General features: G+C 46.2%; 1 protein-coding gene across 2 annotated transcripts in view; it reads right to left on the reverse strand.

The window, feature by feature from the left end:
• Positions 1-14,259, reverse strand: part of LOC138639649 (NACHT, LRR and PYD domains-containing protein 3-like) — a 515,752-nt gene that overhangs the window by 194,122 nt on the left and 307,371 nt on the right. The window lies entirely within an intron of this gene.

The raw sequence follows: 14,259 nt of genomic DNA on the forward strand, positions 1-14,259 counted from the left end.
CACTTGCGAGTTTTACGGACGTAAGAGCGCAGAAACTACGTCCGTAAAACTAGCAAAAAATACGGCACAATTATTCTCTATGCCCCTGCTCCTATCTGCCGTATTAAACTGGTCAGTATTATACGGCTTTCTACGGCCATAGAAAATCGCAGCATGCTGCGTTTGTCACCGTATTGCGCAAATAAAACGTCAATGAAAGTCTATGGAAGGCAGAAAAATACGGATTACACACGGACCAGCAGTGTGACTTGCGAGGAATACGCAGCGCTGTTAGAGAGAAAAGCCGGTAATTCAATTACCGGCTTTTGCTTTCTCCTTCCTAAACCCGACATGATATGAGACCTGGTTTACATACAGTAAACCATCTCATATCACCATTTTTTTGCATATTCCACACTACTAATGTTAGTAGTGTGTATGTGCAAAATTTGGCCGCTCTAGCTATTAAATTAAAGGGTTAAATGGCGGAAAAAATTGGCGTGGGCTCCCGCACAATTTTCTCTGCCAGAGTAGTAAAGCCAGTGACTGAGGGCAGATATTAATAGCCTGGAGAGGGTCCACGGTTATTGGCCCCCCCCTGGCTAAAAACATCTGCCCCCAGCCACCCCAGAAAAGGCACATCTGGAAGATGCGCCTATTCTGGCACTTAGCCACTCTCTTCCCATTCCCGTGTAGCGGTGGGATATGGGGTAATGAAGGGTTAATGCCACCTTGCTATTGTAAGGTGACATTAAGCCAAATTAATAATGGAGAGGCGTCAATTATGACACCTATCCATTATAAATCCAATACTAGTTAAGGGTTAAAAAAACACACACACATTATTAAAAATTAATTTATTGAAAAAAACACAAAGGTTGTTGTATTAATTTATTCTACTCTCAATCCACTCACTGAAGACCCTCGATCTGTAAAATAAAAAATAAAAAATAAACCAACAATATATTTACCTTCTGAGGATCTGTAAGGTCCAACGATGTAGATCCATCTGAAGGGGTTAAAATATTTTGCCGACACGAGCTTTGCTAATGCAGGCTGCTCATGTCTGCAAAACCCCGGCGAATGAAGGTAAAGTAGGTCAATGACCTATATTTAGCTTCATTTGCGGTGAGGCGCCCTCTGCTGGCTGTTCCTAGATCGTGGGAACTTTCCTAGAAAGCTCCCAGGCTCGAGTTCATATGAGGACAACCAGCAGAGGGCTGTATTTTTAATAATGTGTGTGTGTTTTTTTAAACCCTTTACTACTATTGGATTAATAATGGATAGGTGTCATAATTGACGCCTCTCCATTATTAATTTGGCTTAATGTCACCTTACAATAGCATGGTGACATTAACCCTTCATTACCCCATATCCCACCGCTACACGGAAATGGGAAGAGAGTGGCCAAGTGCCAGAATAGGCGCATCTTCCAGATGTGCCTTTTCTGGGGTGGCTGGTGGCAGATGTTTTTAGCCCGGGGGGGGGGGGGCAAAAACCGTGGACCCTCTCCAGGCTATTAATATCTGCCCTCAGTCACTGGCTTTACTACTCTGGCGGAGAAAATTGCGCGGGAGCCCACGCCAAATTTTTCCGCCATTTAACCCTTTAATTTAATAGCTAGAACGGCCAAATTTTGCATATACACACTACTAACATTAGTAGTGTGGAATATGCAAAAAAAAAGGTGATAAGAGATGGTTTACTGTATGTAAACCATGTCTCATAACATGTCGGGTTTAGGAAGGAGAAAGAAAAAGCCGGTAATTGAATTACTGGCTTTAAAGCTATCTAGCGCTGTATGAAGTAATAATATATATACATATATGTGTCTACTGACACATATATATATATAGACAGTATATATATATATATATATATTTTTTTTTTTTTTTTACACATGGATCCCTTGTATAGCCGTATGTCGGTTTTGCAAGCCTGCGAGAAAAACACGCAGTACGGATGCCATTACGGAGGATGCCATGCGCAAAATACGGTGATACACCCTGCCTACGGAGGAGCTACGGACCACTATTTTGGGGACTTTTCAGCGTATTACGGCCATAATATACGGACCGTATTGTCTTACGCCGAGTGTGACTCCAGCCTCACACTGGGTCCTACATTATGCTTCAAAATTTGTTGGTAGTCTTCAGGCTTCATAATGCCATGCACACGGTCAAGCAGTCCAGTGCCAGAGGCAGCAAAGCAACCCCAAAACATCAGGGAACCTCCGCCATGTTTGACTGTAGGGACCGTGTTCTTTTCTTTGAATGCCTCTTTTTTTCTCCTGTAAACTCTATGTTGATGCCTTTGCCCAAAAAGCTCTACTTTTGTCTCATCTGACCAGAGAACATTCTTCCAGAACGTTTTAGGCTTTTTCAGGTAAGTTTTGGCAAACTCCAGCCTGGCTTTTTTATGTCTCGGGGTAAGAAGAGGGGTCTTCCTGGGTCTCCTACATACAGTCCCTTTTCATTCAGATGCCGATGGATAGTACGGGTTGACACTGTTGTACCCTCGGACTGCAGGGCAGCTTAAACTTGTTTGGATGTTAGGGTGGTTTCACATTTGCAGTTTGTTTTTGCGGTAAAAAATGCAAAAAAAAGCATGCGTTTTTTCCCTATATTTAACATTAAAAATGCATGCGTTTTTTTTGTATACGTTTTGACGCGTTTTTGCAATGCATGCGTTTTTTTCTGCATGCGTTGTGTTGCAGAAATGCAACATGTAGTATTTTTAGCGGCTTTTTTTGCGACAAAAAAATGCATTGCTGTCTATGTAAACGCATGCGTTTTTAACCACATGTGTTTACATGCGTTAAAAACGCATGCGTTTAACCCCTTCATGACCTTGGGATTTTTTGTTTTTCCGTGTTCGTTTTTCGCTCCCCTCCTTCCCAGAGCCATAACTTTTTTATTTTTCCATCAATTTGGCCATGTGAGGGCTTATTTTTTGCAGGACGAGTTGTACTTTTGAACAACATCATTGGTTTTAGCATGTCATGTACTAGAAAACGGGAAAAAAATTCCAAGTGCGGTGAAATTGCAAAAAAAGTGCAATCCCACACTTGTTTTTTGTTTGGCTTTTTTGCTAGGTTCACTAAATGCTAAAACTGACCTGCCATTATAATTCTCCAGGTCATTATGAGTTCATAGACACCTAACATCACTAGGTTATTTTTTATCTAAGTGGTGAAAAAAAATTCCAAACTTTGCTAAAAAAAAAAAAAAATTGCGCCATTTTCTGATACTCGTAGCGTCTCCATTTTTCGTGATCTGGGGTCGGTTGAGGGCTTATTTTTTGCGTGCCGAGATGACGTTTTTAATGATAGCATTTCGGTGCAGATACGTTCTTTTGATCGCCTGTTATTGCATTTTAATGCAATGTCGCGGCGACCAAAAAAACGTAATTCTGGCATTTCGAATTTTTTTCCCACTACGCTGTTTAGCGATCAGGTTAATGCTTTCTTTTAATTGATAGATCCGGTGATTCTGAGCGCGGCGATACCAAATATGTGTAGATTTGATATTTTTTTATGGATTTATTTTGATTGGGGCGAAAAGGGGGGTGATTTAAACTTTTATATTTTTTTTATTTTTTTAACATTTTTTTCAACTTTTTTTTTTCACTTTTGCCATGCTTCAATAGCCTCCATGGGAGGCTAGAAGCAGGCACAACTCGATCGCTTCTGCTACATAGCAGCGATCTGCTGATCGCTGCTATGTAGCAGAAATGCAGGTGTGCTGTGAGCGCCGACCAGGACCTCTATGGTTACAATGGAGACGCATCGCTGACCCCCGATCATGTGACGGGGGTCGGCGATGACGTCATTTCCGGCCGCCCGGCTGGATGCGGTAGTTAAATGCCGCTGTCTGCGTTTGACAGCGGCATTTAACTAGTTAATAGGTGCGGGCAGGTCGCGATTCTGCCCGCGCCTATTACGGGCACATGTAAGCTGTTCAAAACAGCTGACATGTCCCGGCTTTGATGCGGGCTCACCGCCGGAGCCCTGCATCAAAGCAGGGGATCTGACCTCGGACGTACTATCCCGTCCGAGGTCAGATAGGGGTTAAAAAAAAAAAAAAACACACTGATAAACCACCTCACATTATAAAATTGATAAAGGGATCCTACCCCTAACCCTAATCCCTTTAAGGGTAGGGTTAGGAGTAGGGTTAGGGGTAGGGGTAGGGTTAGGGGTAGGGTTAGGGGTAGGGGTAGGGTTAGGATCCCTTTAGGGTTAGGGGTAGGGTTAGGGGTAGGTGTAGGGTTAGGATCCCTACCCCTAACCCTACCCCTAACCCTAACCCTAGCTCTTTCTGTTTATTTTGATGACTGGCAGCTGTCACACATTTATCTGCATGCGTTTAAAAAATGCAAACGCATGAAAAAAACGCATGTAAACGTGTCAAATTTTTTTTCACCACATGCAAAAACGCATGCGTAAAAAAAACGCTGCGTTTGCACGCGTTTATATGCGTTTTTTCACCATGCATTTTTTAAAAAACGCATGCGTTTTGAAATGCAAGTGTGAAACCAGCCTTAGTCGAGGTTCTTTATCCAACATCCGCACAATCTTGCGTTGAAATCTCTTGTCAATTTTTCTTTTCCGTCCACATCTAGGGAGGTTAGCCACAGTGCCATGGGCTTTAAACTTCTTGATGACACTGCGCACGGTAGACACAGGAACATTCAGGTCTTTGGAGATGGACTTGTAGCCTTGAGATTGCTCATGCTTCCTCACAATTTGGTTTCTCAAGTCCTCAGACAGTTCTTTGGTCTTCTTTCTTTTCTCCATGCTCAATGTGGTACACACAAGGACACAGGACAGAGGTTGAGTCAACTTTAATCCATGTGAACTGGCTGCAAGTGTGATTTAGTTATTGCCAACACCTGTTAGGTGCCACAGGTAAGTTACAGGTGCTGTTAATTACACAAATTAGAGAAGCATCACATGATTTTTCGAACAGTGCCAATACTTTTGTCCACCCCCTTTTTTATGTTTGGTGTGGAATTATATCCAATTTGGCTTTAGGACAATTCTTTTTGTGTTTTTTTCATTTAAGACAAATTAAATGAAGATAATAATAACAAAGAATTTGTGTTTGCAATTATTTTCAGGAAGAAACTGAGTATTATCTGACAGAATTGCAGGGGTGTTAATACTTTTGGCCACAACTCTACTTACTGCCTCTCTCAAAACATCTTGTGGTAGTAAAATACGGCGTGCCTGTTAAATGATGCACAATTAGGGGTCCAACCGATAGTAATTAGTGATGAGTGAACGTGCTCGGATAACGTGTTGTCTACGCATGCTTAGGTGTTATCTGAATATCTTGGGCATTTCTGAATAATATGTTCGAGTCCCTGCATCTGCATCAAAAGCGTAGCTAGGGTTTCAGCTTGGGAAGGGGGGGGGGGGAGGGGGGGTGAAAAATCTGAGTGGGCCCTGACCAGGTAATCCTGACTACAGCTACGTGGTGCACCCTAAGGGCTCCTTCTCACTTGGGAGAAATACGTCCGAGTCTCGCAGGTTAAAACCCTGGTGCCGGCACTCCAGAGCGGAGCGTGCGGCTCCATGTATTGCTGTGCGGCTGCATGCTCCGCTCCGGAGTGCCGGCACCAGGGCTTGGTTTTAACCTGCGAGACTCGGCCATATTTCTCGCAAGTGAGAAGGAGCACTAATTGTGAGTATTGGGGAACATCAGCAAATGACCGCGCTGTCACTGAAAATACATCTATATACAAAAACGAACACGGATATTACTATATGAGGACCATATCATGGTGGATACCAGTCATGCAAACCATATAAGAGATCACAGCACAGTTATAGATGGTGACTTACAGCTGATGTTCCTTCTATGAAGTCATTCACTTTTCTTGTTTTTTCCATCTGGCCCAGACTGACATGTCGACTTCTCTATCTAGGACTCGTCTGCAGAGATTACAACAACAACACATCTGACTTCTCACATTTCCTGCACAATCCATATCTATCCCCAACCTGCACAAACTCCTCATCCTGCTGATATCCCAATACTGAGCCGCTGCTGCCATATGTGTCTTACAGCACCTGATACCCCAATACTGAGCCGCTGCTGCCGTATGTGTCCTCTATTACTGCACCTGATATCCCAATGCTGAGCTGCTGTTGCTATATGTGTCCTACAGCACCTGCTGTGTGGTACAATAATGGCTCCTCTTACCACCCCACATAATAATGCCGCCACTGTGTCCTTTACATAGAAATAATGCCACCACTGTGCCCCTTACATAGTAATAATGCCACCACTGTGCTCCTTATATAGTAATAATGTCACCACTGTGCCCCTTACATAGTAATACTGCCACCACTGTGCCCCTTACATAGTAATAATGCCACCACTGTGCCCCTTACATAGTAATAGTGCCACCACTGTGCCCCTTACATAGTAATAATGCCACCACTGTGCTCCTTACATAGTAATAATGCCACCACTGTGCCCCTTACATAGTAATACTGCCACCACTGTGCCCCTTACATAGTAATAATGCCACCACTGTGCCCCTTACATAGTAATAATGCCACCACTGTGCTCGTTACATAGTAATAATGCCACCACTGTGCTCGTTACATAGTAATAATGCCACCACTGTGCCCCTTACATAGTAATACTGGCACCACTGTGCCCCTTACATAGTAATAATGCCACATTTGTGCTCTCTAGATAGCAAAATTCCCCCCTAGAATATATTAATGCAGCGCCCCAGAGACCTGGTTGTTGCAGTATGGCCCCAAGGCGAGTAGCGGTACGTCCGATGGCACTAAAGAGTTCTCCTGACCAGGTATCACCAGAACACATTACACTTCACACTCCGGCCACTAGGGGGAGAAAAAGGCTTTATTTATTGGGCCACTCCTCACACTGGTAAAACTAGGGGCTGGGGAGGAAGTTAGGCAGAAGCTGACTGGGTTGGAACCAGGCAACATCCCGTGGCAGGGGGTGTTGCGGGGAGAAGACACAGGGGGGTCCCTGTCAGGCGTGGGAACCTGGCAGGTGCCTAGCGACAGAACAGAACGTCTCGGAAGCGCGCCTGCACACCTTGCGGCGGTTTCCTAAGAAAGAGACGAGAGGGGAAGAATATTGTGGAACAGTGTAAACGAGATCAGCACAAAGGAGAGCCAGTAAGAGTCGTGCTGAGAGAGGAAGGCAACATCTTACTGAGGCGCGTAGTCGGTGGCCGGATCACCGTAGGAGTAACTGACTTCACGCATTACTTCAAATTCCGCTGGACAGTTGATTATAGGTTGGCTGTCTACCTTCTACACCTACGAAGACATAGAGGGCAACATTGGGAGAGGGGCGTCTCTAGGGTCCCGGAAGACCTCCAAGCCTTCCCGTCAAACGGGTGGCGTCCTAGCCATAACATATCTGGGGGACATTAGAAACTAGCAACATCTGGAACCAAAGAACAAGAGAGAGAGAGAGACAGAAAGCTGTAGAGAACGAACGAAGAGAAACAGCAGTTGTGAGGACTATTCCGAATGCTCAGCAGGGTAGGACTACAACACACAGGCGCTATTGGTAGGCAACGATTTCCATCTGCGAGGGAAACTCTGGATGTGCCCATCTGACCGGCCGGTCTCTGATAGCCCGGTTGAACGTGATCTGGACTGAGTGTACTGAAGCCTTCAGTAAAAGGTAAAGAGACTGCAACCCTGTGTCCTCGTTATTGCCTGCACCTCACACCATCACCATCCACCTTACTGGGAAGCCCTGGGGACATACTTCACCTGTGGGAAGGTATACCATCCAGCTGCCATTCCATTACCCCAGCGGACCCCACAGCAGCGTCGGTCGCCTTGACCGAACACCACAGGTGGCGTCACGAACTACTGACAGACTGTACTCTATCACTATCATTGGACGCCCCTTAGCAGGGTCGCGGACCGGGTCTAGCCACCGTGACAGCCTCAGAACCGAACCAGAGAGGCCCGGTACCGAAACGTCATGGCCCAGTGTCTGGGGGCGCTCCATTAATGCCCTATGCTACTGCACTCCACATTTTGTCCCTAAAAAGTAATAATACCCCATATGCAACTTTGATGGTCACAATACTCTGAATGCCCCTATAGCAATAATGCTTAAGTCCCCACTTAACATTTAATAATGTCGCCTGAGTCCCCCCATGTACAGTAACAATGGCCCCAGTATCACAGATTCGAGCAGGCGGTCAAGTGGCGGGCTGTAGGAACGCAGTCAAACGAAAGCTCCCCATGACTGCGTTGCCAATGGAACTTAGGAGAGCATCTTTTTAAATAAAGCAGGGACGGTGGGGATTGGTTTAAGGGATGGGAGGGAAAGGGGGTGGTCTGAGATTTTATGGGCGGGTTGTAGGAAAAGTGCGGGAAAGGGGGCCATTACCTGTTAGGATCGAAGCTGTGAAGCCCACCCACCCTTGTGTTTAGTTCTTGCTTTGGGTGCTTTGTATGGTTTGGTGGGGGAGTAGTAAGGGAATTTAGGAGTTAAATAAGTCCTTTTGTAGGGGTTCGAGTTGTACTGTTGTCACAGTGGCTGGTTGGCGGGGGGCCGGGTTCTTGGAGTTGGTGTTTTATGGGGCTGATCTGGCTTTGGTTTACTGGCTCTGGACGGGGATTTTACCTCGGGAGCTTTGGGGTTGGTTTTCCCGGTAAACGGGTTACATGGTGCCCTCGAGCTGGTGGTTACGGCTGAGGGTAAAGAAGGGTTTTCGCTTCAAAAAGTTGGTTTGGGCTTTTGCCTATTAGGTGCCAGATTTATTAGCTCCAAGAACCCTCCCCTCAAGTTTTATACAAATGTATAAATGGTTGTTTATGTTTGTTATTAATAAAATGGCCGCTGTGGCCAAATTATCCAAAGAAATAATTATCATGTCTTAATTGAGGGGAAGAAACACTTCTTTGGTGAAAATGATCGGGGGGTAGGTAATGTGCGGTATCTCGAAGGTCCAATCTTGGGATACGCAGTCATGTGATGACTCTTTCGGCTTCTCTCAATTCTCTTCTATTGAGAGAAACCAAACCTTCCTAGTCGACACATGCACATAGCAAACGTAGTCGCATGACTGCCTGATAACACCAGGGATATTGGGGGCTCATGCAGCAGGAGCTCCCAGCCATGATTTGGCAGTCTGCTGTTACATAAAGTGCAGACATTTATCCATGCCTTTACTAAATTTATAATAATAAATTGCTTATTATTAAAGTACCACTCCAGCAGGGTTTTTTTTTTTTTTATCCCCGCTGGAGTAGTGCTTTAAGCGCAAGTCCCCTTTCCCAATCAAATACTCATCCTCCGGCGTATTCATCATTTTTTGGCACCGCTCCAGTCCCGTGGCTCAATCATGTTAGCGCAGCTTCTAATTGGCCAGAAGTTGGAAGCTACGTCACAAGCTCTCAACGTAAGTCTATGAGGGCTAGAACGAGGCCAGAACGAGGCTCGCATAGGCTTACATTGATTAGAAACCTCTACGCCACCATGAAACACTGGGGCAACGGACAGGTCACAATTTGCAGGAGATGGAGCTGAGCGGAGGCGAAAACAGATGAAAACGCCCGAAGGTGAGTATCAGACAGTCAGCAGAGGTCTTGATTTTAAGGGCTGAAAAAAAAAAAATGCTGGAGTGGTGGTTTAAAGTGAATCTGTCACCCTCCGGGATGTATATGATATATTAATATGGGAATACAGGTGATAGAAATGTTACACTAGTCCTACCCGTCTGCCTCATATTAATGGTCTTGTTGCTGAGAAATGTTATATTCTGTCTGTATGCTAATGATCTCTTCCAGGCTCTGGGGTTTGCAGTGCTATAAGAAATCCCTGCCTCCTGTCTTCATTGTAATACTACCTCCTCAAAAAAACACAACATGAAGAGCAGACTCACCAAAACCTTGACAAATGCACTCGCAGGCAGGGCCGGCGTTAGGGGCAGGCAGACCAGGCAGCTGCCTGGGGCCCCCACTCCCCCAGGGGCCCCCAGCTAGCGGCAAGTCACGCAGCCGCTATGGGGCCCCTGTGAGGCAGCGCCGACTCCCCCGCCGCATTGAACTATACCGGCGTTTGCCGGTACAGTTCAAAACAATGATGGAGGAGAGAACGTCACCTGACGCTCCCTCTCCCATCAGTCCCCGCTCTGCCTCTGACACAGCGGGTGCACGCACACACACACTGTGACCCAGGCAGTGCGGCGGCAGCCGCTGACACAGGAGCAGGGAGCAGCGCGGGCTCGGGGAGAGGTAAGTGTTGTGAATTCTGTGGTCAAGCTCCCTCCTGTGGTCATGAGTGGTACTTCAGCTGGTTCTGTCCATGGGCTTCCTCTGGTGGATGTCAGTGGGGCTGCGGCTTCTGAGTTTCCTTCCTCAGGTGACGAGGTTAGTCGTTAGGTGCTGCTCTATTTAACTCCACCTAGTTCTTTGCTCCTTGCCTCCAGTCAATGTTCCAGTATTGGTCTTGCTCTCTCCTGGATCGTTCTTGTGGCCTGTCTTGCCTGCATAAGCTAAGTTCTGCTTGTGTTTCTTTGTTTGCTATTTTTTGTCCAGCTTGCTATTTTGGTTTGTCTTGCCTGCTGGAAGCTCTGGGACGCAGAGGAAGCACCTCCGTACCGTTAGTCGGTACGGAGGGTCTTTTTGCGCCCTCTGCGTGGTTGTTTGTAGGTTTTTGTGCTGACCGCAAAGCTATCTTTCCTATCCTCGGTCTATTCAGTAAGTCGGGCCTCACTTTGCTAAAATCTATTTAATCTCTGTGTATGTATTTTCATCTTTACTCACAGTCATTATATGTGGGGTGCTGCCTTTTCCTTTGGGGAATTTCTCTGAGGCAAGGTAGGCTTATTTTTCTATCTTCAGGGCTTGCTAGTTTCTTAGGCTGTGCCGAGGCGCCTAGGTCTGGTCAGGAGCGCTCCACGGCTACTTCTAGTGTGGTGTGATAGGATTAGGGATTGCGGTCAGCAGAGTTCCCACGTCTCAGAGCTCGTCCTATGTTATTAGTAACTATCAGGTCATTTTCTGTGCTCTTAACCACCAGGTCCATTGTGGTTCTAAATCACCAGTTCATAACAGTACTGGAGGCCCAAAGTACTAATGCTTCTCAATAGAGGGAAAAGAGAAGTTCTGAGATCATTTTTTTTCTCTGCACTGTGTTTTGTCTTTCTTTTCCCCTAGACATTTGGGTGGTTCAGGACACAGGTGTAGTGATAGACATTAAAGGTCTGTCTTCTTGTGTGGATCATCTCACTGCAAGAGTACAAAATATTCAAGACTTTGTGGTTCAGAATTCTATGTTAGAACCTAGAATTCCTATTCCTGATTTGTTTTCTGGAGATAGAGCTAAGTTTCTGAGTTTCAAAAATAATTGTAAACTGTTTCTGGCTTTGAAACCCCGCTCCTCTGGTAACCCAATTCAACAAGTAAAGATCATTATTTCTTTATTACGTGGCGACCCTCAAGACTGGGCATTTTCCCTTGCGCCAGGAGATCCTGCATTATGTGATATTGATGCGTTTTTTCTGGCGCTCGGATTGCTTTATGATGAACTTAATTCAGTGGATCAGGCAGAGAAAATCTTGCTGGCTCTGTGACAGGGTCAGGATGAGGTAGAGATATATTGTCAGAAGTTTAGGAAGTGGTCTGTGCTCACTCAATGGAATGAATGTGCTCTGGCAGCAATTTTCAGAAAGGGTCTCTCAGAAGCCCTTAAGGATGTCATGGTGGGATTTCCTATGCCTGCTGGTCTGAATGAGTCTATGTCTTTGGCCATTCAGATCGATCGACGCTTACGTGAGCGTAAAACTGTGCACCATTTGGCGGTATTATCTGAGCATAAACCTGAGCCTATGCAATGTGATAGGACTTTGACCAGAGCTGAACGGCAAGAACACAGACGTCGGAATGGGCTGTGTTTTTACTGTGGTGATTCCACTCATGCTATCTCCGATTGTCCTAAGCGCACCAGGCGTTTCGCTAGGTCTGCTGTTATGGCTGGCAATCAGGCAACACAGCGTGCAGTAATCAGCGCACATACAGAGATCTGGCAATAACCAAAAACAATAGGACGAGCTCTGAGACGTGGAATCTCTGTAGACTGCAGTACCTGATCTATCCTCACACAACTATAAGCAGCAGTGGATTGCGCCTAACAACTACCTATGCAACTCGGCACTGCCTGAGGAGCTGACTAGCCTGAAGATAGAAATACAAGCCTGACTTACCTCAGAGAAATACCCCAAAGGAATAGGCAGCCCCCCACATATAATGACTGTTAGCAAGATGAAAAGACAAACGTAGGAATGAAATAGATTCAGCAAAGTGAGGCCCGATATTCTAGACAGAGCGAGGATAGCAAAGAGAACTATGCAGTCTACAAAAAACCCTAAAACGAAAACCACGCAAAGGGGCAAAAAGACCCACCGTGCCGAACTAACAGCACGGCGGTGCACCCCTCTGCTTCTCAGAGCTTCCAGCAAAAGACAATAGCAAGCTGGACAGAAAAAAAACAGAAAACAAACTAGAAGCACTTATCTAGCAGAGCAGCAGGCCCAAGGAAAGATGCAGTAGCTCAGATCCAACACTGGAACATTGACAAGGAGCAAGGAAGACAGACTCAGGTGGAGCTAAATAGCAAGGCAGCCAACGAGCTCACCAAAACACCTGAGGGAGGAAGCCCAGAGACTGCAATACCACTTGTGACCACAGAAGTGAACTCAGCCACAGAATTCACAATAGTACCCCCCCCTTGAGGAGGGGTCACCGAACCCTCACCAGAACCCCCAGGCCGACCAGGATGAGCCACATGAAAGGCACGAACAAGATCTGGGGCATGGACATCAGAGGCAAAAACCCAGGAATTATCTTCCTGAGCATAACCCTTCCATTTGACCAGATACTGGAGTTTCCGTCTAGAGACACGAGAATCCAAAATCTTCTCCACAATATACTCCAATTCCCCCTCCACCAAAACAGGGGCAGGAGGCTCCACAGATGGAACCATAGGTGCCACGTATCTCCTCAACAACGACCTATGGAATACATTATGTATGGAAAAGGAGTCTGGGAGGGTCAGACGAAAAGACACCGGATTGAGAATCTCAGAAATCCTATACGGACCAATAAAACGAGGTTTAAATTTAGGAGAGGAAACCTTCATAGGAATATGACGAGAAGATAACCAAACCAGATCCCCAACACGAAGTCGGGGTCCCACACGGCGTCTGCGATTAGCGAAAAGCTGAGCCTTCTCCTGGGACAAGGTCAAATTGTCCACTACCTGAGTCCAGATCTGCTGCAACCTGTCCACCACAGAATCCACACCAGGACAGTCCGAAGACTCAACCTGTCCTGAAGAGAAACGAGGATGGAACCCAGAATTGCAGAAAAATGGAGAGACCAAGGTAGCCGAGCTGGCCCGATTATTAAGGGCGAACTCAGCCAACGGCAAAAATGACACCCAATCATCCTGGTCAGCGGAAACAAAACATCTCAGATATGTTTCCAAGGTCTGATTGGTTCGTTCGGTCTGGCCATTAGTCTGAGGATGGAAGGCCGAGGAGAAAGATAGGTCAATGCCCATCCTACCACAAAAGGCTCGCCAGAACCTCGAGACAAACTGGGAACCTCTGTCAGAAACAATATTCTCAGGAATGCCATGTAAACGAACCACATGCTGGAAGAACAAAGGCACCAAATCAGAGGAGGAAGGCAATTTAACCAAGGGCACCAGATGGACCATTTTAGAAAAGCGATCACAGACCACCCAAATGACCGACATTTTTTGAGAAACGGGAAGGTCAGAAATGAAATCCATCGAAATATGTGTCCAAGGCCTCTTCGGGACCGGCAAGGGCAAAAGCAACCCACTGGCACGTGAACAGCAGGGCTTAGCCCTAGCACAAATTCCACAGGACTGCACAAAAGCACGCACATCCCGTGACAGAGATGGCCACCAGAAGGATCTAGCAACCAACTCCCTGGTACCAAAGATTCCTGGATGACCGGCCAGCACCGAACAATGAAGTTCAGAGATAACTTTACTAGTCCACCTATCAGGGACGAACAGTTTCTCGGCCGGACAACGATCAGGTTTATTAGCCTGAAATTTCTGCAACACTCTCCGCAAATCAGGGGAGATGGCAGACACAATGACTCCTTCCTTGAGGATACTCGCCGGCTCAGATAACCCCGGAGAGTCGGGCACAAAACTCCTAGACAGAGCATCCGCCTTCACATTTTTAGAGCCCGGAAGGTATGAAATCACAAAATCAAAA

The sequence above is a fragment of the Ranitomeya imitator genome, chromosome 1, assembly GCF_032444005.1.
Source record: "Ranitomeya imitator isolate aRanImi1 chromosome 1, aRanImi1.pri, whole genome shotgun sequence".
NCBI lineage: Eukaryota > Metazoa > Chordata > Amphibia > Anura > Dendrobatidae > Ranitomeya > Ranitomeya imitator.